This window comes from Mustela putorius, unplaced genomic scaffold (assembly GCF_011764305.1).
Source record: "Mustela putorius furo isolate JIRA1106 unplaced genomic scaffold, ASM1176430v1.1 tig00000198_pilon_pilon_pilon, whole genome shotgun sequence".
In the NCBI taxonomy this organism is placed as follows: domain Eukaryota; kingdom Metazoa; phylum Chordata; class Mammalia; order Carnivora; family Mustelidae; genus Mustela; species Mustela putorius.
Window position 1 is genome coordinate 5,956,195 of NW_025421311.1, and position 24,349 is coordinate 5,980,543.

Here is a 24,349-nt window from a genome sequence, read left to right on the forward strand (position 1 = left end):
GAAGATGTAGATTTGGATCCCTTTCCTCTCCACTGAAAATCACACATTGCTCTCTGTTTAGAGAATGCTACCTTCTCTGATCAGTGTCTAACTTGCTCTGGAGCCAGAAGACACATCTGTTTGTATAACTGTATGTCTGGCTGCTATTGACCCTTGATAATTAGTTTAAACTTTTCTTACATGTTTGCTTTTAGTGGAACAACTCAGTACCGCATAGCTTTATGAGTGACATAGAACACAGTGAAATGTTTTCAAAACCGATTCAGAATTGGATATTGCCTCATTTAAATGGTTGGTATTGCCACACACATCCAATTCTGAAAGAGCTGAAATAAATGTGAAAGCTGTCTTTAGCTCATTAGTGAAACGAAGGAAACATTGTGAGTATGAGGGTGAGTTGTCATGGGAAATTAAATGGAAATGAAAAATGTTAATAATCTTAAATTGGTTTTGCAATGCATACCGATTTTTAAATATGTCAGGTTACACTGGCAGCTGGATGCTCTAAAGACTGTGACCTTCACAAGGAAGCACAAGCTTATCTGACAGTTTGAATGAATGTATCAACAAATAAATGAATGAGATCCTGTCTGTCTAATTCAGGAATTGATGACCAGCTAACTGAAAAGAGTAAAAAGGAGAAATGGGAGATAAGCCTTGATATCTGGGTTAAGTTGTGGAAATTCTAACATCCGTCCAGTTAAGTTCAACATTCCAAAGCAGTACCTGTCTGACCTTGGTTTGCTTGTGTGAACAGGCTGTTGAAAGGAACAGATCAACTTTTTAAAAACTTTCCCACCCAAATACTATTTAAAATATAAGCATATAACCATGACATCAAAAAAAACTGACATGTGCTCAGAATTACTCATGAGGAATTCTGCATACTTGTAGTTTTAGTGAAATACTGATTTTTAAAACTTTACGTTTTTAGAGGTATAATTTACATGTAACACAGGCACATGTTTTAAAAAATTTCCCTTATGCCCTTTCCTGCCCCCTGCTCCTCTCTGATACAACTGGTGTTCCATTCATCTAGCTTAGCTTGTCTGTTTTAGAACTTCAAATAAAAATAATCCTGCAGTTTGTCCTTTCTGGTCTCTTTTGCTCAACATGTTTTAAAAATTTATATGTGCTGTTGGACATGCGAATCATTACTTCATTTTCAGTGCTGAGCTGTGTTCCATTGTGTGAATAAACTAAAATTTGTTTATCTGTTCACTTGGTGGACATTTGCGTTATTACTACTTTTTGGCTAGTATGAAGAAAATTGTTGTGATCAGGCATGTACAGATTTTTAAAGGACACTTGTGGTCAAGTCTTTTGGGTAGATACCTAGAGATAGAATTGCTGGATAGATGCACGTGTAACTTAAAGCTGTGGTTGTGAGCTGTGGGCGATTTTGCTGCACTGGGGAAATTTGGCAATGTCTGGAAACATTTTTGATGTTTCCAGGTCGGGTGGGGGTGCATAGAGGTCCGAGAGATTGCTGTGCACACACACAAGGTACAGGATAGTTCTGCTTGCCAAGAATTCTTTGGTTCATAGTATCTATAATGCTGAGGTTAGAATTTCTGCATTTAACAAAAACTGCCAGTGTGCCAAACTAGTTGTTTTATTGCAGTATGTGGCAGTGTCTATTTGTTGCATGTACTCTATAAAATTTGATATTAGTAGTCTTAATTTTAGCTGTTCCTAGTAGCTGTCCTGTTTGTGGTTTTAATTCATTTTTCCTTTATGACTAATAATGTTGGGCATTTTTCCCCCCTGTACTTTTGACCATTCCTATATCTGTCTTTCTCCAGCTTTGAGATGACTCATATATAACATTGTGTATGTTTAATGTATAAGATAATGAACATTTTCATCACCTGGCATAGTTACCTTCCCCCTTTTTTGTGGTGAAAACATTTTAGATCTACTATCTTAGTAACTTTCAAGTATACAATACAGTATTAATAATCAATGTTTAGTATAGTTACCATGCTTCATATTAGATGCCCAGAATATTCATTTTTGAACTGGAACTTTGTATCTTTGGCTATCAGCTCCCATCTTGACCCCGTTCCCTGGCCCCTGGCAACCACCAATCCACTGTTTCTTTGAGTTTGACTTGCTAAGATGCCACATGTCAGTAAGATCCTACAGTTCTTGTCTTTCTGATTGTTTTACTTATAATACTCTCAGATTTCACCCATGTTGTCACAAATGGCAAGATTTCCTTTTTTATGGCTGAATAATATTCTATCGTATATATGTCTCTTCTGATTTCAGACTATATTGCAAAGCTATAGTAATCAAAGCAGTATGGTGCTAGCTTAAGAACAGATATGTGGACCAGTGAGGGGTGCCTAGCTGCTCTGTCAGTAGAGCATGTGACTCCTGATCTCAGTGTTGTGAGTTTGAGCCCCATGTTGAGTGTAGAGATTACTTAAATCAATAAATCTTTAAAAAAACAAAAATAGATAAACAAAAATACACGGACCGGTGAAACAGAACCAAGCACCCAGGAATAAACCCATGCATTATGGTTAACTAATATTTGACAAGGGAGCCAACATAGTCCATAAAGGGTACGGCAAAAACTGGATATCCACATGGAGAAGAGTGAAACTGGACCCTAATTTATACACTCAAAAAAAAATTAAGTGAAAGTATATTAAAGATACAAATTTAAGATTCAAAACCATGAAACTCCTGGAAGAAAATATAGGGGGAAAACCTGATATGGGTCTTGGCAATGTTTTTTGTTTGTTTGTTTGTTTGTTTTGGATATGACAACACAGGCAAAAAACCACAAAAGTGCACAGGTGGGATTACATCAAATTTAAAAGCTTTTGCACAGAAAAATACCAATCCCCTATTCCTCTCAATAAAACCAACAACAAAATGCAAAGGCAACTTACGGAATGGGGGAAAATATTTGCAAACTGTACTTCCCAAATATTCAAGGAAACTGTACAACTAAATAGCAAAAATTTGATTCAAGTAATGGCAGAGGACTTGAATAGACATTTTCCTCAGAGAAGATATAAATGGCCAACAGGTGCATGAAAAGGTGCTCAATATCACTAATAGTAAGAGAAATGCAAATAAAACCCTCCTGAAATATCCCCTTATACCTGTTAGAATGATTGTTCTCAAAAAGACAAAAGATAAATGCTGACAAGGATATGGAGAAAAGGGAGCCTTTGTGCATTGTTGGTGAGAACATAAATTGGTACAGCCACGTGCAAAACAGTGTGGAGAATCCTCAAAGCAAAACAAAACAAAACAAAAAAACTAGACCTATTATATGATGTGGCAGTTGTACTTCTGCATATATATCTGAAGTAAATGAACTCACAACTTTGAAGAGATTATCTTGTACCCCTGTGTTCATTGTAGTATTATTTATAACAGCCAAGATTTGAAAATGACCTAAGCCGCCTTTAATTTTTGCAAAAGGTTCTGTTCAAGTCTTTGCCCAATAGAAAAGCTAGACAGTTTACACAGTCTCAGTCCTTTTCCACGTACATTTCTTGCATATATTTTCTATTGTTCTGTAGCTTTCCTTTCATTTTCTTTCTTTCTTTTTTTTTTTTTTAAAGACTTTATTTATTTATTTGACCAAGATAGAGTGCACACAAGGAGGGGGAAGGGCAGGCAGAGGGAGAGGGAGAAGCAGGCTCTCCACAGAGCAGGGAGCTTGATGTGGGACTCAGTTCCAGGACCCTGGGATCATGACCTGAGCTGAGGCAGATGCTTCACTGACTGAGCCACCCAGGTGGCTCTTATTTTCTTCTAATGGTAACTTTTGAAGTCCAGACATTGTAACCTTTGGGGTCTCCTTCACATCTCTTTCTTTTCTTGCTAATCTAGTGCTTTTTGTGTCTATGGCAACTTCTGTTATACCAAGATGTCACTAATATACTCTCTTTGGTTATTGTCTAGAAGCTTTGTACTTCTTGGTTTTATATTCTATTAGAAAGGATTTTTTAAGTATGTGGTATGAGGTAGGGACCAAGGTGTGTTTACTTCCATCTGGATTTTCACCTCTTAACATTTCTTCTCTCCCCAGGAATTTACTTTGTTTGCTGCCTAAACTCAGTTGATCTGTTTTGTTTTTGGACTTTCTGTTTTTCTCTTTTTGATCTAATATCTGTCCTTATTACCTATATTGCACTTCTTTAATTACTTTGGTAATTTTAGAGAAAGTCATGGAAACAAGCAGTGTGATCCCTTCAACTTTATTCTCCTTCAATATTTTGCCCATTCTAAGTCTTGAATTTCTAAGTAAATTTTAGTATATACTTGTGAGTTTCTGCAAGAAATCTGTTGGGATTTTAATGGTGATGGCATTAATCAATTTGGGAATTGACAGATTAAGTTTATATTGACAATACTGAATCTTCCAGTTTTCAAACATGGAATATGTACTTGTTTCTTTCTGGCAGCACATTTTAGAATTTTCTGTTACAGGTCTTAGAGTTTTGTTTCTTTTTAAGTATTTTATGATGTGTTTGTTGTTGTTTTTAAGTAGGTTCCATGTCCAGTGTGGAGCCCAGCATGGCACTTGAGCTTTCATGCTGAGATCAAGACCTGAGGTGAGATCAAAAGTCAGACACTTAGACAACTGAGCCACCCAGGTGCTATGATATGGTGTGTTTTTAAAGTTTTATTTTTTAAGAGTAATTTGAGGTTCACAGCAAAATTGAGAGGAAGGTACAGAGACTCTCAGTAGACCTCTTGTGTTCCTACATGCATGGACTCCCTCAAAGTGGTACCTTTGTTAAAATGATGCCTACATTCATAAATGCCCCAAATCCATACTCTGCGTTAGGATGTACTTTTGGCGTTATACATTCTGTGGGTTTGGACAAATGTGTAATGACACTTATACACCATTATAATATCATACAGAGTATTTTCACTCCCGTAAAAATCCTGTGTGCTTCACCTATCAAAAATTTCTTCTGAAATATTTTAAGATTTTTGATAGCATGTAACTGGTATTTGAAAAAAGTTTTTTTGTTGTTGTTGCTAATGCATCCAACTCAGAATTGATGTTTGTATTTTGATTTTGTATCCCAAAACATTGGTAGATTTATTTGTTATGTTTGCATAAGCAATAGTTTTAATTTTTCTCTTTAGGCTTTATGTGTTTATTCACTTTTCTTGCCTCTTGCAGTGGCTAGGACCTCCCATGTAATTTCAAAAAGAAGTGGGCAGAGTGGACATTGTTGCCTTTTCCCTGATCTTTGGAGAAATACATTTAATATTTAACCATTAAATATGATATAGAATTTAAATTTTTTATTCCATTTGGCCCACCCAAGGTTTGTCTTAGGTTGACCTAAACATTTGGATAGGGGAAGAAAGGTTAATTGCCACACGTGGCTTCAGAGCAACCTCAGGTGTCCCTCTTCTTTAGGAGCCCTTGCTGCATTCTGTAGGTTAATCTTGCTCTACCTTCTGCCCCTATGAGAGTTCAGGTGCAAGAACACAAGACCCCCAAAGAATAGGTGGGAGAGCCAGATAGCTTAGAAACTTTTCATGCTCCTCTAGAGCTATTGTCTCTTCTAATAATTCCATAGGTATCCTCTCCATGGTTCCTGCAAGGGACATGCCCATTATGAAGAAGTTTGAATTTGTACTTCCTAGCACATTATTAGTTCTTCCAGTCCAGATGCAGTCTACCAACCAGGGTCATCTTTACTATAAGCATAAAGGTTGTGGACATCCTATCTTTATCAGGTAAAAGCTACCTGATGAAGGAGACAAAACTTAGAAAGTTAACCAAATGTCTGATTACCCATATCATAGTCATCCTTCATCAAATTGAGAAAGTTCTCTATTTCTAGTTTTGAGTGTTTTCTTTTTAAAATTATGAATGGGCATAATTTAGTCAAGTGCTTTTTATAACACCTATTAAGATGGTACATAGGTTTGATCTCATATTTGGTTAGTGTGGAGTATTGCATTGATGGGCTTTGTGTTCCTGGGCTAGACCCAAATTGCAAGTTGACCGTTTGAGCCTCATTTTCATCCTGTGTGAAAAGGTAAGAAAGTCTATCTTTCATGGTTCAAAGATTAAATTATTTGGTTTATAGAAAGCCCTGGGGAAAGAGGATGGTTCACACAGGTGAGATGAAGATGATGGCCACAGCTGTAGATGTGTTTTGCCATCTTGCTTTCCAAAAGTAAAATGCCAGTTTACAGTTGATTGCTTTCTTTTAACAGGCTTTCTCTGTAACCGATGACACAAAGAAGGGTGATTACAAGTAGCAAAGTACAGGATAGGGAAGCAAAAGTTAGAGATTAAAGAACAGACTTGACAATACTACCCTAATACTTGGTGCTGAATCAGGTTCCTGAAGATATAACTAATTGTCCTGTTCTCCTGAGTTTGTGCATCAGAAGGAAAATCTTTTGAGGTGACTAAAAGAGTGATTTCTGGACAGTTTTTTTTTTTTCTTCCCCCTCCTCTCTCCTCCTGCTTCCACTTAGGACTAGTGTGTTTGTTTAGGCCAGGAAACTGTATTATCTGGTTTGTTTCCAGTATAACTGCCATTTGAATAGTCACGATTTCTAAAAAGCTTTGTATTAGAATTCTTTATCAAGTGCTAATTGGATTTGTAATTTTCCTAGTTTACCACATCCTCCATAAATATATTTGCCTTGTCTCTTTGTCCCAAACAATACTTTTTTATTACAATGCACTGAAATAACATATTTTTAGTATTCTACTCAAGTATTTTATTAATGTGAATGCCTGTTATATTGTTGCAAAATGTTTCTCTTATTGACGACTTGCTCTCTTTCTATTTGGATGGGGCAGTAAATAAAGGTACTTAATTTACATAAGCCTATTAAATGAAATTCTCAAGAGGAAGGAAAATAATTTTAAATGCAGTTTACAGTGTAGTGACAGCTGATCCACTTACAAACAAGCTCATTTAGTGGAATTGGATTGAATGAAAAAAATTCACAAGTTTTATCACATACCAAGTGGTATTCATAATATTAAACTGTATGAAGAGATTTTTTGTTGACCCCGTCTTTTTTCTCTTCTTACCCCAAGAGGGTAAAAAAAGAAAGCGTATTTGTCTTGCCTTCCAAAATGATTCTGTTAATTTATAGTTGAAATGGCTTTCCTTGAAAGGGAGGCAGGAAGAGTCTGAGCTGCAGTTATCAAAGGTTCTGAGAGTGTAGCTCATATTGCACAGCCAAGAATCCTCTCCTTTCCCTTGCTGTTTTCTTTCTTGGAGAGACAATTAGCAGACTTTCTTTTTTTCTGAGAGAAATAAAATGAGCCAAAGAATATGTATGGGACAACTGAATTGCTCTTGTTCTGATATCTCTTTAAAAGTTTTTAAAAGCTGCTTCTGTAACATCGTAAGTTCTGTTTCCATTGGCCATTGAGAATTAAGAGCACAGCCATCAGAAGAGATTATTCTCACATATTTCTTTTTGACCTCTACAAAGATGGGTTTTCTCCTTTAGAAAGCGACTGGCAAATTCACCTAATGTAGAACATGGAGTTCATTTGTTTAAAGGGTTGCAGCCTTAGGGTACAAGTACAACATGTCAGCTCTTCCAGTTAATTTCTGGGAAGCTCAGGTGATGACTCTGATATGTCGATTATATGGTATGGATATGGGCTGTAGTTACCTTAGAAACCACCTATTAGGTTTCTGCTTAGGAATTGTGATTCTCACAGGCAATTCTGCAGGACATTCTCAGATTTGAATTTGGAAGTAGAAGACCCACTTGCATTCTTCAGAGAAAGTGCAAGTCTAAAATTTTTCTACCATTAATTCATTCTGCAGTTCTTTTTGACCATCTTCTAGATCTGGTTAAAATTTATATGAGTAATATTTCTCATCTGCAATTAAATTCCAGTTAGACTATTTCTAAATCACTTTAGATTCTGCAGTTTAATTTCCCCAGGATCACTTGCAGCTTGCTTCTCTTCAATGCATTTTATTAATAGTCTTTACCTTAAGTCACTATTCTTGCACCGTAATATCCTGATAACTGCTATTTTTTAATATGTTAGTTTGTACATTACTTTTTTTTAAGTATTTTTTTTTTTAAGATTTTATTTATCTGACAGAGAGAGAGAGATCACAAGTAGGCAGGGAAGCAGTCAGAGAGAGGAGGAAACAGGCTTTCTGTGGAGAAGAGTGTCCGATGCGGGGCTCGATCCCAGGACCCTGGGATCACGTCCCGAGCCGAAGGCAGAGGCTTTAACCCACTGAGCCACCCAGGCACCCCAGTTTGTACATTACTTTTATGAAAGCAATTAATTTGACTAATCCTGTGGAGAGAACTGAGTATTCTTTTGCTTGTCAGTACTGTCATTAAAGTTGCAAATGAAAACTTTTTACCATGACTTTGTTTGCAGTGCTTGCTAGCCAGTAGCAGGCTTGGATCAGATCTTCAGAGGGCTTTTAGAGTATGAGGATGGGGACAGACTCTTTGGAATAGAAGAAAAATCCAACAAAAGAGAGTAGTTAGGGCAGAGTAGTTAGTGGTATCAAATTCTGTATGACAGGTTAATAGATTTTTCTTGGGTCTGTCCTCTCCTTCCTGCTTATGGTTGTTGCCTGAGTTTAGGTTATTTCTCTTGTCTTTACACACATATGTTTTGTCTGAAATATTCTTTCTCACTGTATGACATTAAGAATTTCTATTAAACCTTTAAAACTGAGATTATTCTTTCTTCTTGGAAACCATTTCCTAGCTCCAGTTTCCTATGATTTCCATCTATTATGTATAAACCAGTGTCATTGAACTTATTTACTGCCATATTGAAATGGTCTCTGTGACTATTTCTTGCATAAGACTGTGAGCTGCTTAAGATAGGGACTGTTTTAATCAACTTTGTACATCTAGTGTCTAACATATACTTTGACTTTATTAGAGGCTTAAAAATAAGAGAGAAATCTAGAGACTTAATAGGAGTCTTTAATTTTAGCAATGAGGCAATAATTGGTGTACTTCCCCAGGCAATTTTATTCCAGTACTGGAGGTGGAAGGCATAGTAAAGTGGGTTGATAAATGAAGAGATGAGGGGACCACAGTTTAAGAAGGTTGGCTGTGAAGGGAGCAGGGGTTGGGTGTCATGGAGTAGCTGGTTGGGAAAGGAATATATCGTGCAATTTATTTGTTCTAAGAGCTGACGAATGTGAACTGTCAAATGTGAACATATTTAAAGGCCTAAGGAAAGTAGATCCTGAACCTCATTGAAGAGACTGAGGCAGTGGGTTCAGGAGGAATAGGAATGACCAAATCCAAGGTATGGGGGAGAAGTGAGCCTTGGAAGCACCAAGCTGTCCATGCTCTTTGGAGAACAAAAGGAAGAAAGATTTAAATAATTGATTTAGAAGTGAATTTTAGGGCAGAATCCTTTATTTTTTAAATAGTCTTAATTTTTATACAAGGAAAGTAAAGTGAAGTATGTGATGACCACACTGCAGCCTGAGTCTTCTGCCTGGAAACTCTGGTATGGATCTTTATGAGATGATCCCCAAATTCTTGATTGGGAGACTTGGTGAATATAATCTCTTTGCACCAGTCTCTTTGGTGGTAAGATGGATCTGGGTCTTAAAGATGGCATCAGATATGATCTTGGCAAAGTTGTCCATGGTGACAGTGTAGCATCTGACCAAGGTGTAGCTCTTGTCAGTACCCACCATGATCAGCAGCTTGTTGGGCACAGGAGCCTAGACAATGCCAGTGCTCCTGGAGAGGAGGATGCGACTCACTAGAACAGAGCCTTAGTGGTTTGTCACCTCACAAGGGACAGTGGAGGGCTTGCTGATCTTGTTCCTCTAGTAGCCTTGCCACACAGGGACCATGGAGAGCTTGTCCAGGATGATGGTCCCATGTACAGCAGTGGCTGCCTCTAGACTGACAAGTTGGTTCTAGTCCCCCATGGTGACAAATGGCTTGAATCTAGTCTGCTGGCCAGTGTGGGTCTGCTTTTGCATGGGCATAATCCTCAAAACCTCATTGTTGAGGAAATACCCCCAGGTACTTCTCCAGGAAATACCCCCAGGAAAAAGTGATCTCAGATTCTTTGGTGGGTAGGGAGAAGAGACAGATTTCCTCTCGGGAATCAGTTTTCATATCCTGGACTAGGTGGCTTAGTTTGGTGGTGGAGATCCACACCCTGGCCTTGGCTCCACGGAAGCTGTCTTGGCTTCCCATTCTAGGACCTCTGGGGCTGCCTAGATGTCTTACAGCACTGGCGTGATCTATTGTTTTGTCTTTCCTTGGAGAAGAAAAATGCACATTCCATTTAGATCAGGGGCTTTCTCCTTTTGTTGTACTTTATAAATAATTTATTTATGTTAGTCACTGTATAACATCATTAGTTTTTGATGTAGTGTTCCATGATTCATTGTTTGTGTATAACCCCCAGTGCTCCATGTAATCCGTGCCCTCCTTAATACCCACCACTGGGAAAGTGAGGAGGGATGGAGTCAGAGCATTGTCATCTATCTTTTAAAGTTCCCAGATGAGATAAGGTTAGAACGTAGGCATGTGTGGTCTTGGGAAGGAACGCAGAGAGCATGGACATTAGGGTCATATTTGCATTCAGATTCCACCTGTGTCACTTATTATCAGTATTATCTTGGTCACATTCTTTAATCTCTTTGAACCTTTTTTCCCATCCTTAATATTAGTATCACAACCCTCATTTCATCTGATTGTTACGGATCTTTAATAAATATTACTTCTCTTTCTCCCAAAAAAAAAAAAAAAAAGTTCCCAGATGAGGGAGCACCTGAGTGACTCACTAGGTTAAGCAGTTAAGCATCTGTCTTCAACTCAGGGTCATGACCCCAGGGTCTGGGGATGGCATCTCAAGTTGGGCTCCCTGTTCAACAGTGTTAATCTGCTTCTCCCTCTTGCTCTGCTTCTGCTGCTCCTGCTCTTTCTCACACACACTCTCTCTTTTAAATAAATAAAATCCTTAAAGAAAAAAAAAAATAAGCGTTCCCAGTTAATTCTGGCCTGCAGCTTGCTAGGACTGGGAACAGTCATACCAAGTAAGATTCACTGTGAAGATTTTAACCCAATCCTTTAGCCATTTGATAGCTGGAGAAAGCAGTTCTTTGAGCAGGGAATAGGAAAGGATACAACCAATGTTGTTTGTCCTGATGCTGATGATTTACAGTTAAAGAAAAACCCACAAAACACCATGTTTTGAATTCATGTGTGATCACTGTTATCACTTTGAAAAGAGCTATCTAAATTGTTCTTAGGGACAGATCTCCAGATAGGCAGTTTTATTAACTCAGTTAATTACAAAGAGAATGTTTTGGGTAGAAAGGAAGGAAGACTATTAAAGTACATTTTGTAGGCGTTTTGCCTGGAGATAAATATCCATCTTTTTAGATGAATACAAAGTAATGATCTTTGTATGTTGCCTTGTGTCAGGATTATAGCTAGTTCTTGATTAGTCAGAATTGAGTCCTCTCCTTCATGGGTTATATAAAATGTGCTCTGTGTTGTGGGTTTTGGCTCTTGTACTTTGTGATTTTCAGATGCATTCTTCTTCACCAGCATGCGCCAAAACACAATTTATTATTGTCCTTCCTAAAGTTTGTGTCACTTAATGGCATTACCATCTTCCAGAGGATTCAGGTGTACTTGGATGTGTTAGTCACCCAGACATTTCACTGGTGTAAGTGTCCTTGGCAAGCACATTTTCTCTTTACTCTTGCTCACAGACATTGTGCCACGTGGGGGTCTCTTTTGCTTTTGACTTCTGAAATACTACCCTAATAGGCTCCTTCCCCCTCCTTCTACCCACACATACCTTTTTCAGTCTCTCTGTTTTAAATTATTCCTAATAGTGCTTTTTGGAGTTATCATCCTAAAATACAGATGGGATTGTGTTGTTTTTGAATTCCCTTAATAGATCTCTTGACCATGATTCTTTTACATGCTTGGTTCAATTTGCAAATTCTCTTAAGCATTTTTACTTTTGTGTTTTATGAGACTGATTGTTCTGTAATTTGCTTTTTTGGTAATGTCTCTGTGGGTAGGTTTTTAAACTACAAATTCTTTTCCTCTACTAAATATAAGACTGTGTCATTTATTTTTTTCTTCAGTGACCTTCAGTAGTTTTTATTTTTCTTTAAAAAGCGTTTTTAAATTTATTTTAGAGAGAGTGAGCAGGGGGAAGGGCAGAGGCAATAGGAAGGGATACTCAAGCAGACTCCTAGCCTAGTGCAGAGTCTAAAGTGGGGCTTAATCTTACAACATCAAGATCACGATCTGAGCCAAAATCAAGAGTCAGCCACTTAACCGACTGAGCCACACATGTGCCCCGACCTTCAGTGGTTTTCCCGACCTTCAGTGGTTTTTACTTTTCAAGAAATTTTCCTGTTCCATTTAAGTCAACTGGATTTGTTGACATGAAGTTGCTGGTAATACTCTCTTACTAGCCTTTTAATGTCTGTATGATCTGTGGTGATGTTCTCCCTCTCATTTCTCATACTGTGAATTGTGTTTACTTTATTTTCCCGATTTTCAGGAAAAAGGGCTTATCAGTTTTACTGAACTTTCAAAGAGCCAGTTAATTTTCAATAAAAACATTGTTTTTATGTTTCTTTTTTTAAGATTTTATTTATTTATTTGACAGAGATCACAAGTAGGCAGAGAGGCAGGCAGAGAGAGGAAGGGAAGCAGGCTCCCTGCTGAGCAGAGACCCTGGGATCGTAACCTGAGCTGAAGGCAGAGGCTTTAACCCATTGAGCCACCCCGGTGCCCCTTATGTTTCTTTTTTTGTGATGACAGAACTATCCTTGTTCCGCATAACCTTTATAGTACATATTCCTTGTGTTCTGGTTGAGTGTACACTTGTGTTTTACCCTTTAACCTTCTAGTGAACAGTATGCTTTTTTGGGATAACAACTGTTACTCATTTTTGTCTTTTCCACAGTCTTGAGTCAAACTGGACTCAGCAGTAGTGGATAATCCTGTCTTGGAAGTTGACATGAGTTGATTTATTCTTTTGTTCACTGTCTCATGTAGCACTCAGTAGTAAGTTAAAAAAGTACGGAGAGAATGCTCATGTGGGATGGCAAATTTAGCCTTTTCAATAAAAAAGTTATTTGTCTCTGAACTACAAATAGTTAAATTGTATTATGATTTCCATTCTTGTTAATATGCCTTAGATGATTCTAGTTTTACTTTCCTTTGGTATGTAAAAAGAATAAGGGCTCTTCTAGAACCTTTATCTGATTTAGGACTTTCTTTTAACCTCCCTCTATGCCTTTCTCCCATGCAGTAGTAGAGATAAACAGGAAGAATTTTGCAGGAGAATATAACAAATAGATAAATGAATTCTATTACAAAAGATCCACTCAGGAGATAGAGCTCTATCTAGTAAATAAGGGCTTACCTAGTACATTTAACGTATGACTGGAGTTAGCACAGTTTTATTGATAAAATCTTTCAGAATTGTACCTCTTCTGTGGTTTGTAAGGAGAGCTGTGTCATTATCATAGCACTTCAAATTCTGGGAAGTATAAATATTCCTGTTGTGTTGGTCAACAGCAAATAACAGAACAGCAGGGTTATTTGCTGACCTTTTCAGGTCTTTTAAGATGAGGAGAAGTATAAATAAATAAAGCCGTTCTTTGATTCCTGCTGAATGGCCTGGTAGCTGAAGAGCAAGAGGAAGGGCCTCCTTCTGCAGCTTGTGCAGTGGACTCCCTCTTCATCTGCTTGCTCAGTGACTCCCACCTAATAATCCCAAGGGAACGGACGTAGGCTGTATTCTTTCTCTTACCATGCTTAGAAATCTTAACAGTCGTCTTTGAACCGATCCCTTGAATACTCTTATTTCTTTCAATCTTTCTAAGCTGTTTTGACTCCCTGCTTCCATCTCTTGCTTAATATATTGATGTCTTACGAATTTTGCTGAAAAACATTTTAAATAAATCACTGTTTTGGCCCCCCCCCAAGGTTTGCTTAGGGAATAGAAGACTCTAAACTCTTAGATTCCAGGAAAGGCTCCTTTGGTTTCTCCTTCCTGAGGCATGGATTTGTCCTCAGTTACTCACCATTTCAGTCTCAATGAGTTTATTAGACATCTGTTTCTTTTTTTTTTTTTTTTTTTTAGTAACATTTTAAAACTCACATAACATAAAATTTCCCATTTTAACTCTTTTTAAGTGTGTGGCATAGTACTGTTAAGAATATTCACATCATTTTGCAGCTAATCTCCAGAACTTTTTCACCTTGCAAAACTGAAACCCCACTCTTCTCTCTCCAGTCCTAGGCAGCCACTGTTGTACTTTGTCTCTATGAATCTGATGACTCTGGATACGTCCTGGAAGTTCAGTCATACAGTACTTGTCTTTTTGAGACTGGTTTATTTCGCTTAATGTCTTCAAGATTCATCTATCTTGTAGCAGCATGTGTGTGAATTTCCTTCCCTTTTAGGCTGAATATCTTCTGTCTTTTTAAGAGCAGGTTTTTTTGTTTTTGTTTTTTTTTTTTTTCCATCAGAAGAGGATTGGGGATATTGGAATGCTAAACAAGTTAGAAGAATTACTGTAAGTTCATGGATAGAGTGGGGGAGAAAACAGATGCTGGGGTGTTTGAAGTTTCAGATTTGCTTGTGTGGGCTGGCAAAATATGCCACCGCAGAAGATACCATGCGGATATGAGGGTTATATTGAGTTAAAGGCAGATAAATAACAGCACTTGCAAGAAGGCCACGCTGACCTTCCTTTCTCTTCCTGAAGGCAAGAGGGAAAACTAGTGAGAAATGCCCTCCTTCTCACTAGGAGAAAGGAGCCTTCCTGCCACCAGAGATGGGGAATTGAGGCAGAGAAAAATCTGCGCAAACAAACCTTATTAAACTAACCTAAGGCATGTGGGTGGTTCAGTAGGTTAAGTGTCTGCCTTTGGCTCAGGTCATGATCCCAGAGTCCTGGGATGGAGACCTGTATCAGCAGTAGGGAGTCTGTTTTTCCCTCCCTCTGTCCCTTCCTCACACTTGTGCATGCTCCCTCTCTCTCTCAAAAAAATAAAATCTTAAAACAACAACAACAACAAGAACAACAACCCTTACTAACCTAACCCTACCTTCCTAGCCACTTTTCCACAGTTATCTGCCCTATTCCAACCCCTATATCTTGTCACATCTTCATAATTTACTACCGTTCGTCCAGCCTAATGTGTAAGCCCTTGGCCCTAATAGCTTCTTTGGGTCTTCGTTTTTCTTGTGAGGGCTTCCAAGTACGTAAAAAAATAATGAAAAAATTTGTATGCTTTTCTGGTGTTAATGTGAATTCCATCAGTTTAATTGTTAGGCCTGGCCAAGACCCTAAGGGGGTAGAGGAGAAATTTAATCTCTTCTATGCTTGTTTCTCATTTACTGAGTTGCCTCTAAGTATCAGTAGTTCTGGGGTTTTCATACTGTTTTTTATTTAAGTAAATTCCCATCTAAGACCCAGTTTATTTCTAATTAAGCATACTGATCCAATAACTATATCTGCTATCTTAGGAATTGCTTTTTCTTGGCAGTTTTTGTGGGGGATATGTGTATGTGTGTGTGAGATTAAAGAGCTGTTAAAAGTAATGTCAATATCTTTTTGGACTCATGATAATTCACATGATCTGAAAAATGTTAATTTATTGGAATTCTTTAAATCATTGGTAAGAGTGTGGATTGACAGAGTTTGTTATGTAATAAAGCATCTTACACTGAAAATGTAAAAAAGTTCATGTTCCAGTTTGGGTAGAACTTTTTTTCCTTTTGCTATGTGGTAAATATGATAGCATCCTAGAAAGTGTTGGTTCTTGGCCACTGAACCAGGACCAAATACTTTGGAACAAATCTGACCATTTTACACCTCCATAGTAGGTCCCTACCTGTTTCTGTATATTAATTCTGTGTATCAATATATAAGGAATTATATTAATATATGGATTATATGTTAGCACGCCATGCTAAATGCGTTGCAGTGTGATGCAAAACTACATCCTGCCCCATCTCTTGCCAGAGCCTAGTTCTGTCCCTACTCACTTTCTTCCCTGCCTCTACCTCCATCCGGATGACTAAGAATTCCCCAAACGTGGCTTACCCTCTCCTTGCAAATCAGATTCTCCTTGCCTGGGATGCCCTATGCTTGTTTCTGTGTATCTGGTGAAATCTCACTCTTTGATTGAAGCCTCTGTTTGTCAGACAAGGAGTTTGAGTGACTATTTCTGAACTTTTCCAGGGATGGCATAAGAATGTTATCATGCAGGTGCGTAAGAACGACAGTAACTTATTACCTTCCAAGTAGGGCATTAGGAATTACTTTTTTTTGAAGACCCTTTCTAAAAAAGATCAGGTCTCAGTTTGTCCCCTTCTCTTGCCTTTGCACAGATTCCACTCCTTGAACGTTAGCTGCCTTGTAATTGTTCATTTGTATATTCAACTTTTTCATTTAGGCTGGCATCTAGAGGACAGAGTCTCTGTCTTATTTCTTCTCCCACCCCAAGGCTTGGCACCACGCCTGACACAGTGTTGGTGCTCAATAAATATGAGTAGAATATAGGCAGGGACAGCTCCTCAGGCTTATAGTGACTTCTAAACTTGGTTCAGCTTCACTTTTCCCAGCATTGCGATAGTCCGCATTGTCTGTTTCCTTTTCTGTCAACTTTTGCCTTTGTTTCTTTCTTAAGCGAGTACTTTAATAATTTATTGCCCTGTTCTGCGTATTGTATTCTGTGTATAGTTTTCTGTGTATTCCCTTCAGCATTTTCTTGCTCCTTGAGGCTGCTTTGCCTGCCTAGATGGAGCTAAATGCTGCTAGCGAGTTCGTATGAATTTTTGGAAGCTCTAGTTTCAGATTTATAAGAAATAAAAAATTCTTGATTAATTTCTGGTTATGTGGAAAATTGCACGAGGTGATGCTTTTGCCTAACCTTATTGGGCAAAAGTAGGATTAAACCATTTATTTGAATAATGTTGTGTTTCTAGTATTTGTAGTTTGTATGTTATCCCTGTTTTTGCAGTTGATATTAATTTTCAATGTATCTTATTATACTTAACCTTTGAGTGTTTGCTCTATAAATTGATTTGTCATCCAGGTGATTAAGCTGTTTCTCCCCATTCCTTTTGCATCTTTGTGTGTTCAGTATGTAGAGGTAGAAATGGATAATAGTTGTTAGTTGATGTCTTTTTGTCAAATACTGTGTGCTCAGACCATAAAGAATTAATCCTTTGAGTTGGCAGAACTGTAGACTGGACTCAGAGGTCTATTCTCTCTTTTTCAGACTCCGGATGATGGTGATAATGCAACTTGTCCTTGAGAAAGATGATGTTGTTAGGCTGTGTACGTGGGGATATCAGAATGGATACTTTGAATGTCACAGTGTGATTGTTTCAATTTTGTTAAGAAAATACTTAACCAGGTCAGAGTTTTGTAACAATATTAGAATTTAAAAAAATGATCTCCAGCTCTCCCTACCTTCCTAACCTATGCATGGAAAGGACACATTGATTAACCACTACAAAATCGGCCCTGAGTTTTGGTTCTGTTGGCTTGTCTTTCCCCTCTTCTTACAACTTGAGATAAGTGTGCTTTTTTGAGTGTGTTTAGGAACATGTTTTCAAAGTGTCTGAACTTGTAAAATGTTAAACTCTTCTAAGATTGGCAAGAGCTTAGTGTGTGTAGAAAACAGCATCTGCTGGACTAGATGTGAGGAGACCTGTGAATCCTGAATACACTGTGTTCTGTTTCCTCACCACAGGCAAGCCCCTCAGCCTCTTACAGCCTCTGTGTCTCATGCATCCTGTTGTGAAATGGAGTAGAAGCATGCCTGGAAGTATTCCTAAGGCTGCGGGGTGCACATGGGAAGTGACTTAGTTTCTGCATTTGATTCCTGTATTGTCATTCCCATTTTCTCTTGCATGAATACATTCTCCAGGCCCTTCACACCCCTTTAGAATACACCCAACACAAAACACTTTTCCTTTTGAAAAACTTGACGTTTTTAATGTGCTAGATGCTGCTAAATAAGAACATAACTAATTTAGAATTCAGATCTAGGTCCTTTGTATTCCTGAGCTTTCGCCATTCACTACTATGTATGCTACTAATTATCAAATTCTTTTGTCATCATTAAAACAAGGGTGATCTTGACAATTTTATTATTTAGAGGTGAAAAGGGAGCTATGGGAGGCTTGAAAAAGAAAAGCGTAGAAATTCTCAACCTGATACTGTTTTAATGGGTTTATTTGCAGTCCAAAAAAAGAAAGAAAGAAAAAGGAGAAAAAGAAACAGTGTGCATTGAGTGCCATGAGGCCTGTTGTGGCTAATCAAGGGGGATCTCATCTCTGCTCTGTTTAGAAAACTCAGAAACATGTATGGGTAAATCTGTAACACCCAAGTAATAGTATACTGATATAATTTAAAATGCACAAAATTCAATAATACTGTAACTTGAAAGATACCAGTTTCCCCCCCGCCCTTCTTTAAAGCAATCTTCTACATTTTCATTAGACCTCTTTTGTTTATGTATCAGAAAAAAAAAAGAGCATCTGATTTCTTAGGAGACAGCAGCCTATTATTTCCTGCCAGGGATAGGTCATTCTCTCAAGTCTGATCTGTCATGCTTGGAGTATGTTGCTTTCTTTTTGTTATTTTCTGAAACTTTATGAAATTCTTTTAAAAGACAATTACCGGATTCTTAGAGTTAGTTGTTTATGTTGCATGGTAAGGATCACATATGTACTTTTATTTTTATATGTGTGTTTTAGGGAACCCCCAGCCTGTATGAGCTCAGTGAAGGTTGAATGCCATGATGCTAACACAGAATCATCGTCTCATGAATTGATCTTTCCAGACTTGAAATTTAATTATCTCAATCAGTCAGACTTGGATATAGATATAGCTCCTAAGTAATACCAGCAGAGGCAGCCTATAAAGTTAATGTCTGTACCTATTGTTTTTAGAAATCCAGCGCAGGAACAAACATAAGCAAACAGAGTTGACTTTCTTCTGTAGAACTGACAGTCTGCTATTACAGACACCTGCTGTCTCCAGCATGCACTGCCCCTCCACCCCCTTTTTTAGCTGCCTTCGGTTTCCTCTACTTACTTTCTTTTCCAACAGATGATTTTTTGCTAGCAGTAGTCTTTCAGTATATCAAATCTGGTTCAATATTATAAGTTTTTTACTACCTTTGTTACTCAGGGTCATTCCACTCAGATGAATAATAATACCTAGGAGCACTACTTTAGAATTCAAGGATCTTTGTTTTTTGTTTATCATTGCTCTCTTCCTCATTTTTTCTCTGAGGCATATATTACATAAATCAAAGCTACCTTTGAGGTCATGTAAAATGCACTTAATATGTGTTTTTATGTTCTCATTCTTTTATATTTTTAGCAAGTAAACTTCAGATATTCATTTCAGTGGAAGCTTTTTGATTTTTAATCTTTTATTTATAAAGTAATCTCTAGGTAACAGCAACTGAGAAATAAAGCAAATGGTCTTATGTTGGAAATAAATATCTTTGGTGGTTGCCTCTGAATTGTGTCTTCCTTTTGCTAACCTGTGAGGATCACAGGAGATAATTGCTTTCCTTTGATATTTTCTCACTTTGGGGTTCTATAGCCTCTTGTCTCTTTTTAGAGTTAAGGTATTGCTGACGGGTCTAATTCCAAAGCGGATTCCAGCTCCGCTAACGTGTGTGTGCTCGCACCTGTTTTCTCATACAAGTGAAGTGTAAGTGGACCGGAACGATCAGACGCTCACAGTTAATTCTCAGTAAGCATTTATTGGGGGCGTTGTTTATTGTGTTAGTTCAAGTACATTGAAAAATTAAAAATAACATCAAACTAGACAGTAGTTTTCTATTGCTGTATAACAGTTTTTCACAAATTCAGAAGCTTAAAACAACACACATTTATTATGTTGTATGGTCCGTGTCTTAGCTTAGCTGGGTTTGATGTCTCACAAGGCTGCAGTCAAGGTATTGGGCACTTTACATTCTCATCTGGGGACTTGAATGAAAAGTCACCTTCTGAGCTCATTAAAGCTGTTAGCAGAATGTCTTTGGCAGCTGTGTGACTTAGGGCCCCTGCTTTGTGCTAGCTGTTGGCTGGGGACTGCCCTTGGTTCCTAGAGGCCACCCACAGTTCTTTGCCATATGGGCTTCTCCAGCATGGCTGCTGACATCATTAAGCCTGCACAGGGAATCTGTGGCTCCAGTCTGCTGGTGAGATGGAGTCTCACATCCAGTCTCCCGCCACGGCGGGAGGGATGACCCATTACTTTTCCCATGTTGTGTTGATTGGAAGACAGTCCTGCTTTCACTGAAGAAGAGGGGATTACACAGAGGTATGGACACCAGAAGGTGGAATCATTGGAAGTCATCCTAGGATGTTTTTGCCACAGACAGGAGGTAAATAAGTGGTTGAAAAGTAAACCCCAAGTGATTAAAAATGGTACATTTTATTGCTTAGATAACTGTGTTCATTGCAGAACTGGATTAGCTAGATTTGAATCTGGGCTGTTACTGTGCTTGGCACTTTGCTGAGCATGGTCTCTCTGCTGACAAGCCTGTGTGCACGCTAAGGATGAGGTTTCTTATGAGTCTGTGCCCAGCCAGTCCAGACACACCCACGTATGGTGTGGAGGCCAGAATTTTTCTCCCATTATGATTTCAGAATTGTCATCAAACTATTAATATACTTTTTATTTTTTTAATAAACATATAATGTATTATTAGCCCCAGGGGTACACGTCTGTGAAACTCCAGGTTTACACACTTCACAGCACTCACCATAGCACATACCCTCCCCAACGTCCATAACCCCACCACTCTCTCTCCACCCCTCTCCCCCCAGCAACCCTCAGTTTGTTTTGTGAGATGAAGAGTCTCTTATGGTTTGTCTCCCTCCCGATCCCATCTTGTTTCACTTATTCTTTTCCTACCCTCCAACCCCCCCACGTTGCCTCTCCACTTCCTCATATCAGGGAGATCATATGATAGCTGTCTTTCTCCAGTTGACTTACTTCGCTAAGCATAATACCTCCTAGTTTCATCCATCTCGTCGCAAAATGGCAAGATTTCATTTCTTTTGATGGCTGCATAGTATTCCATTGTATATATATACCACATCTTCTTTATCCATTCTTCTGTTGATGGACATGTAGGTTCTTTCCATAGTTTGGCTATTGTGGACATTGCTGCTATAAACATGCACCTTCGGGTCATTACGTTTGTATCTTTAGGGTAAATACCCAGTAGTGCAATTGCTGGGTCATAGGGTAGCTCTATTTTCAACTTTTTGAGGAACCTCCATGCTGTTTTCCAGAGTGGTTGCACCAGCTTGCATCCCCACCAACAGTGTATGAGGGGTCCCCTTTCTCTACATCCTTGCCAGCATCTGTCATTTCCTGACTTGTTAATTTTAGCCATTCTGACTGGTGTGAGGTGGTATCTCATTGTGGTTTTGAATTGTATTTCCCTGATGCCGAGTGATGTGGAGCATTTTTTCATGTGTCTGTTGGCCATCTGGATGTCTTCTTTGCAGGAATGTCTGTTCATGTCCTCTGCCCATTTCTGGATTGGATTATTTGTTCTTTGGGTGTTGAGTTTGCTAAGCTCTTTATAGATTTTGGATACTAGCCCTTTATCTGATATGTCGTCAAACTATTGATATAGTTAGTTGCTTTTGTTTAAAGTAGCAAGCAATACAGGCATCAAAGATAAGTTTCTTTTTAGGCTGAATAAGAGTTTCATTACGAGAATAGTTTAAGCATGTATGAAAGATACTTTGGGGAGGGCATACATATTCTTAGCCATGTGCTATATTTTCAGATACCACAGGAACTTTAAGGTTTCTTTTTTCTATAATTTATACAGTTATTTAAGTAGGTAATGAACTTGCTTCTTTTGAATGCTTTCATCTTTTCTTATCTTTACTCCTACTTAATACTAGGTCTTGTTTTACATTGCTGAGTTGACATCATGAATTTAATGAGTTAGAGCAGTGACCTTTAATTTTGGGTATAGATTAAAATCAGAGATATCAGATTTCTCAGTGTCTTGCCTTTGCTTCTCAGTTTGTTTATGCCAGTATGATTTGATTTAATTTCCAATATTTCTGGATTAAACTAACACTTCTAATATATTTTTATTCTTGAGAAATACACATGACCAGTTTAATAGTGAAAGAAGAAAAACGTGATACTTGGAGTTTGCTTGTTTGTTTTGAGTTAAATTTGTGGAATAAGCCATGGTCTTTAAAAAGAATTCTGTTTATACATAAAGTTTCCATTGAGAACAACAACAAAAAGGGTGGAAGGGCCTTTAGTGAATATATCTTTTTCTCTGGAATTCCATTTGAGACTGTGGTAGAGTCATGGGCGAGAGCATGGTGTGTGTGGAGAATGTGTGGTGTCCCGGCAATCCCTCCATTCGCTGAGTTATTCAGCTCTATTGACAGCTTACTGGGTGTCAGACCCTTTGCTCTAGTGCCAGAAAATCAACAGTAAACCGGGTGCTAGTGGTCAAGGCCGCCTTATTTTTGTTTTAACTAACTAATTAACTAATTAATTTTTAAGGCTGTCTTATGTTAGAGGTAGATGCACAGATAGTAAATAAGTAAACAAGATGGAGTATAGGGTCATGCTATAAAGGAAATAAACTGGGAGCTGTAGTGCACAGGGTGCTGGAATTAGGAGAAAGCTTTTATGGAGAGGCCACTTTAGAGATGGTGGCCAGCAAAGGTTTCTCTGAGAGGGAGGCCATTTGGTCTGAGTTTTATTGTGTTATCAATATTTGGTCCTTTCTGTAAAGGAAAATATAATTCTTTCATTTGCATTAAGGGCATCTTTATATCATCTAATTAGCTCATTGGACTATAACTATATGGTCAGGAAGAAAACTCTAAGAACTTACTGGGACTCTAGGGGACTGTAGTTTTGCCATGAAGAGGGTATGCTTCATTTTAATACTCTACTCTAGTAGACTCATAATTTAAGAAACCTCTTAGATTTCTTTCTTGAGAACATGGATTTCTGTTATCTCATCTAAATCTAGGCTAAGCATTAGGCTTGGGTTGTAAAGAAACCACCACTGAGGTAGCATATATTCCTATCAGGTTCTTCACAGAAGCCAGGTAGAAAAGGAATACATATACCCTCTTCAGTAGTTGGGACAATTACCAGTTTCACTGGTGAAGGGATAGTTGGAAGCCTTTTGCTTATAGAATAGCAGTTGCAAGTGGTGATTGATAGCTACTGGTCTTTCTCTGGTTTTACCACTTCTAGTTTGTAATGGATTCTCATATGGGATTTTTCATCATCTGTCAAGTGTTCCACATTTTTTTTTTAACTGTTGATGCTCACCCTTCTACACTCTTTGAACAGCTTTTCTGAGGATCCTGCCGTGTTTCTGTGCATTTAATGGTCAATTTTATAAAAACACAGTCCTTGCCCACATAAAAATCAAATACTTTTTTTGTGGTACCCACTTAATCTAATCAAGGGCCCATGTGATTTTTTTTTTGGTCCAATGGAGGAATTTCCCTTTATCACTTTAGAGTGGTACTTACTGTGTATTGACAGACTTTCCCTACTTTTATGAATTTAATATGTAGAATTAAAAACACTTGTATTATCTAAGCAATATGTATGAAGTACAAACTTTACCCTAATCTTTAGTCTAAACAAAAGAATTAGTTTTATTTTCATTTTTAGTTTTTGGTAATAAGATTGGTTTGTACTGCATAACTATCCAGATGGCTTACTCACTTCTCTCAGATAATAGGTGAGTTATTCTGCCTGTATCAGAGTCTAGTAGGTGTTTTGGGATTTTGCTATGATTTTTCTGCAGTGTTGTCCTTTTCAGGTATATTAATAACTCTAAGGTTAGTCTTTTGTAGAAGTATAGCAACAGTTTAGTTTGTGATACAACACTGTTGCGCCTACTAAAAGCAGACAGATACTCTAGCAGCTTTGTGAAAATAGGAGTGACGTTTTCTGTCATGGGAATATGTAAATCCTGTTGTGCGAACCAGAAAGGCAGTACTCTGTAATCCTTATGAAGGTTGCTCCCATCTTTAGTTAGTATCCCAGTGACAATGTACCAGTTGGAAGAGTACCAGGCTACATTTTGAAAGAGATCTTCCTGTCTCTCCTTCCCTCCCTCCCTCCATCCATCTGTCCTGTCAGTCATGCTTATGTCTCATCAGCAAAAGATTTGACATGGCTCATTCTGGGGGAAAAAAAAGAGAGAGAGAGAGAGAGAGAGAGAGAGGAGAAGAGAGACAGAAAGGGAGGCAGAGAAAGGTAATGAGAAGAAAATGCAGTAAGTGAAACTCTGGTAA

General features: G+C 38.1%; 1 protein-coding gene and 1 pseudogene across 1 annotated transcript in view; one reads left to right on the forward strand and one right to left on the reverse strand.

The window, feature by feature from the left end:
- Nucleotides 1-24,349, forward strand: part of DDX10 (DEAD-box helicase 10) — a 277,103-nt gene that overhangs the window by 106,814 nt on the left and 145,940 nt on the right. The gene's annotated exons all lie outside the window — the stretch shown is intronic.
- On the reverse strand, nucleotides 9,403-10,164 carry LOC123391323 (annotated as a pseudogene).